Source organism: Vipera berus, assembly GCF_964194415.1.
Source record: "Vipera berus genome assembly, chromosome: 7".
Classification (NCBI taxonomy): Eukaryota; Metazoa; Chordata; class Lepidosauria; order Squamata; family Viperidae; genus Vipera; species Vipera berus.
Genome location: NC_138209.1, coordinates 13,953,499 through 13,959,498, shown reverse-complemented (window position 1 = coordinate 13,959,498; position 6,000 = coordinate 13,953,499).

Sequence of the window (6,000 nt, the reverse complement as noted above, 5' to 3'; positions counted from 1 at the left end):
GAGTTTGGGATGCATTTTGCAAATTACGGTAGGCTATTATACTTTTGGTTCAAAAAGTATTGCCTTACAATGCAGTGTTTCACCCTGTTAAACAGACAAGAGAGTTTTAGTATGTGGAGATAGAAACACAGCCATTCAACTTTTGCCATTGCTGAACTCCTATAACCATCAAATCATGGATTGCCCCTCCCAGAAGAAATAGTGTTCAGATATAGACTTCCAAGTACTATTGAAACTTTCCCATCCTTTGCTTGTCCCAAAGGTGCTTTTTTCAAAAGACAGACTTTGTTTTTCCTTGAAGACATTTTTGCTTCTCATCCTAGAAGCTTCTTCAGTTCTGACTATATGAACTGAAGAAACTTCTTGGATGAGAAGCGAAATGTCTTCAAGGAAAAACAAAGTCCAGTTGCCATTTGAAAAAACCACCTTTGGGACAACCATGACCTGGATAACTGAAAATCTCCGTAGACATCAAGCATTTGCTTGTTCAAGTCTGAAATTCTGAACTTAGTAAACTTAGTAAAAGACTATTTAAAAAAAACAGCAGCAGCCGATTTTGTAAATTTCCAATATAAGCAACTGGAAGGAAAAAAAAACCCTTTGGATCAGATTCTGCTGAAGGCGGAATCCATCTGATGCTAAGTGAGCATCTAGTGAGCTTCTAGGAAAGCACATTTGTGCTGATCTGGGAAAGCTTATGTTGCAATTGATATACACTTGCTGAATCATTGGTGTTTAGAATAAACCTCTAGGGAGATTGTTGTTGTTAGCTGTGAAGTCGTGTCCGACCCATCGCGACCCTATGGACAACGTTCCTCCAGGCCTTCCTGTCCTCTACCATCTTCTGGAGTCCATTTAAGCTCACGCCTACTGCTTCAGTGACTCCATCCAGCCACCTCATTCCCTGTCGTCCCCTTCTTCTCTTGCCCTCAACCTTTCCCAGCATGAGGCTCTTCTCCAGTGAGTCCTTCCTTCTCATTAGGTGGCCAAAGTATTTGAGTTTTAGCTTCAGGATCTGGCCTTCTAAAGAGCAGTCAGGGTTGATCTCCTCTAGGACCGACCAGTTTGATCGCCTTGCAGTCCAAGGGACTCGCAGGAGTCTTCTCCAGCACCATAGTTCAAAGGCCTCAATTCTTTGGCGCGCAGCCTTTCTTATGGTCCAACTTTCACTGCCATACATTGCAACTGGGAAGACCATAGCCTTGACTATACGCACTTTTGTTGACAGGGTGATGTCTCTGCTTTTTAGTGTGCTGTCTAGATTTGCCATGGCTTTCCTCCCGAGGAGCAAGCGTCTTTTAATTTCTTGGCTGCAGTCCCCATCTGCAGTGATCTTGGAGCCCAGGAAAATAAAATCTGTCACTACCTCCATTTCTTCCCCATCTATTTGCCAGGAATTGAGAGGGCCAGATGCCATGATCTTGGTTTTCTTAATGTTTAGTTTCAACCCAAGTTTTGCACTCTCCTTCTTCACCCGCAACAAGAGGCTCTTTAGTTCCTCTTCACTTTCTGCCATTAGAGAGGGAGATAGGCCATTTAAAAATAAGATATAAAAATTAAAAAATATATTTTTGGAGCAGGATATTCTTACTGTTGGGCAGCAAGAGAAACTTGTGAAAGACAAGATGATGAATGCTTTTCCTTTTGCTCCCCCCTTTCAGCCTGTCACCAACCAGCGGAAAGAACCGCTACCTGTCAGGTAACTGAAACTTCAAAAAAACACAAGGAAGATACAAGCTTTTACATGGTCAGATTCCTGTCCTTGGATTTAAATGTCCCCAAAAAGCCACAGAGGGACCCAGGTGCAAGGAGGCATCTCAATTCTGCATAGCAACCAATAAGGCAAGACACAGTCTAAATTAAAAAGTTGATACGCCCCATGTTGGAAAACTATTTCTGAAGGAGAACAGGAAGACATGTTCATAGCTCGCCCATATGATGGGTCAGCAACGAACTCAAGAGGACACTGCTTACTCAAATCTTCTCAGTGTGACTGCTGATGTGCGAATAACCTACGGTGATGTGGTTATATGGAAATGTTATTAGTGTAACGGCTGTTACAAACCTGGGGGCTGTTGCTTGGTGGTATTAGCGTAAAGGAGGAAATACAACTGCTATATACTGGAGGTAAAGGTGATGGCTTAAGCTTGTCTCATTTATGGACTGGGGTAGAGACAAAGTAATGGCAACATTATGGAGCCAAGGGAGAAAATACACATTGTCAAGGCAGGATTTTTCTTTAGCAATGTGTAAGTGGAGATCCATCTTTCGATGCACTCCACAAATATATAAAAAATGAGTCTATTCATTTAGCTGGCTGGAGAATTCTGGGAGTTGAAGTCCACATATCTTAAAATTGCTGAGGTTGAGAAGCACTGACTTAGACTTAATTACTCGTTTTAAATAAAGTCATGTGTCCAAATCCAGGTTCCTAACATTAGGTAGAGATGAACATTATTCAGTTCTCAATCAAATACTCAGTTCCACAACATTATGTATTTGTTCCAATCCTAGTTTTTAAGGAACTTTCCATTGCCTGTTAAGATCGTAGAGAGAGGTTAATCTTGATAGGTAAATGTCAAAACAGCATCCTGGAAATAAAAAATGAGATTAAAGGTGGATGCTTTGCTTTTTAGCATTTGCCTAATCATTTAAAAAATTAAAACTAAAAAAACTATCAAGAACCCTGATCGCAGGGACATTGGTGACTATGAACTGCAGGCTTTAAGGCCTGGGCAAGTTATAAATCTGAGATTCTGGTAGATCTTAGCTTGATTACAAACAGAGGCCATCTGCAGGGTACCAAGCAAAGAAGGAGAAAAGACTAACTTGTAAAAGCTTCCAACATCAGAGGTGGGTTAGTATTTAAACAGCAAGTACTCTAATTTTATGTTCTGTTGCCTAAAGCTCCTAGAGTCGTGGGTGTCCAAATCTGGCAACTTAAAAGACTTGTGGAATTCAACTTCCAGAAATCCCCAGCTAACCAATTCTGGGAATTGAAGTCCACAAGTCTTAAAGTTGAGGGTTGGACATCTTTGTCCTAAGCAATGGATATGTCATCAATCATCAATCAATCAATCAGAATAGAGCTGGAAGAGATCTTGGAGGTCTTCTACTCTAACCCCTTGCTCAAGCAGGAGACCTGTACCATTTCAGATAGGTTACTGTCTAGTCTTTTCTTAAAAACTGCGAGCGATGAAGCTCCTACAGCTTTTGAAGGCAAGCTGTTCCACTGGTTAATTGACCTCACTATTAGGAAGTTTCTCCTTAAGGTGCTTCTCACTTTGATTAGTTTCCATCCATTGTTTCTTCTCTTGCCTTCTGATGCTTTGGAGAATAAGTTGACCCCCTTGTCTTTGTGGCAACCCCTCAAATACTGGAATACTGCTATCATGTCCCCCCCCAGTCCTTCTTTTCTCTAAACTGGCCAAACCCAAATCCTGCAACTGTTCTTCATATGTTTTAGTCTCCAGGCCTTTAATTATCCTAGTTGCTCTTCTTTGCACTTTTTCCAAAGTCTTGATATCTTGTTTGTAATGTGGTGACCAAAACTGGATGCAGTATTCCAGATGTGGCCTTACTAAGGATTTATAAAGCGATACTAATAATTCACATGACTTTGATTCTGTGCCTCTGCTTATACAAGCAAGGATTGTATTAGCTTTTTTGGGCTGCTGCCACCACACTGCTGTGTGCGGCATTGAGAACCATGTACATGTAAACAGATGATGGCAATGCTGATTGCAACTCAGGGAATGCATTTGGAGTTTATTATTATTATTATTATTATTATTATTATTATTATTATTATTATTATTATTATTATTATTATTATTATTATTATTATTATTATTATTATGGAGCAGCAAAGTGAGCACTGGGAAGCTATTCTAGCATTCAGCATCAAACCAATCTGAGATTATTCTAACTAGGAGAAGACAAAAGTATCACAAAGGCTCCAGATGATGCTCAGGCATAAACATTCCAAAGGACTGGCAGAGTTCCAGGGTTTCTAGCAGTGCAAGGAAGTTATCACTGGCAGCTGTTACAGCAACACATCTGGCGGTGTGTAAAACTAGATGGAATATAAAAATCAGAAGGTACCGCAGAGTGGCAAGAGAAACAACCCTATGATTTTATGGAGAATTATTGGGGGGAACAGATGACAGAGGACAGCTGTTCTTTGTAGCTCTTTATTTCTTTTGAGTGACATGACCTGTGATCCCTTAAAGTAGCCTCCCAAAAATTGAAATAATGCAGCTACCAGTCCCGTGGTCAGTCTGTCAATGGATAATAAAGTACCAATAAAGAAGAATATTTGTAGCTCAGGGTTGAAATGAGGGGTCCTTGGTGTCCTTTGAGCTTGTTCCCTTGCAGACATTTCATTATCCAAACTAAGCAACGTTATCAGTGCACTGATAGGAAAGTGAGGTAAGCAAATGAAGCTGTAATATAATGACTGAAGGAGGTTAGAAAGAACCCATTCCTGATTAAATGGGCATGTTTGTAGTTTGTAGAACAGAGTTCCCCAACCTTTCTGGCTTTACAAATTGCTGGGGGGAGGGGGGGAAAAGAGGAGATAGTTCTGCATGAGCGGTGGACATGCGTACATATTCATGCAGACATTTGCGCAAGCAGCGGGCGCACACGTTGCTCGGGCAAGTGGGGATGCTCATCTGCCACTTCCGCAACCTTGTTCCCAACCGCTCAAGGCCCGGTAGTGGGCTGCAGGCTGGGGGATGGGAATCCCTGGTGTAGAAAAGTCACATTGGGCTCATCAGAGCACAGAATTAAACCGTGCCCACTACAATTACTTCAAAAACTGGGCAATACTGTAAACCCTCTGAGGTAAACCAGGCAGGAAACATGACTAGATGAGCTAATTCTACTTTATTGTAAGGCTACATTAATAGAATCTTACACACTTGTCACTGCTGCTTTTAAGCACTGTTCCCTCAGGATGAGCCCTCCCTAAGTTTCTTTCTCTGACCATTAAGCCACTGGGGGCTTCTGCCTCTGTTATATGATTGTTTCCCAAGCAGTTATCTCTTGCCCTCTCTTCCATTCCAGATGCCTTCACCTGCTGCTCAGACAAAAACCAGTCCAGTTACCTAGGAATTCTATTCCAGAAAATGGCTTCCAAGTTTGTAGCAGCTAGGGGTTGTGAGTAAAGACACATTCCGAAGCATCCGTGGTCTTGAAACACTGCACAGCCCTAGTTATTACTTCATTTTGTCATGGATGTTTTGCCCTAACCTGGGAAGCAGGTAGCCAAACTTAAGAGCAAACAAATTAGAAGTCACTTATTTAAAGCCACTTTGCCTTTCTTCTATTTAACCATCTGCGCCTTGCATACCTGAACACAAAGGATGCATTACTGTGTTACCACATATTGGCAACTCTCCAGGTGACATGGATCTTCAAAGCCAAATGTCCTCCTACATTCAGCTACCAGCTACCCACCCTCACGGGGGCCTGTAGTTCACTCTGATCCCATTAAGTGATTGAGGCTGAAGGCAGTTAGCTCACAAAAGACTTTAGTTTTGTAGTTGCTGCTCATCTAATGACTTCATAGATCTTTGGTTTTGATTCAACAATACAAAACATTTTTGTCTATCGATTGGTAGTTAAGGAACAGGGCAAGAAAGTGATTTTCCCCACTAGTGGAATATTTTGTATGCCAAGTTGAAATAAAGCATTTCTGGATGATTCAGTTCTATAATTAGACCTACAGAAGTAGAAACTGGATTTATAACTTGAGTTAGCAGAGGCAAAAATATTACTTCAATGTAGATTTTGACTTTTTTTTTATTAAAAAGTTTTATAATACATTTTATGTTTAACAACCCAAAAAAAAGAAAAAAAAACCCTCCCCACCCCTTCCCCCCCACCCTCTTCCCCCTCCCCAACCCTCCCCAACCCCTCCCTCCCTTTCCCCTCCCCCCCCCCCCCGGCTTCCCAGAGCAAAATACAGGGTATAAAAATACAAACAATCATAAT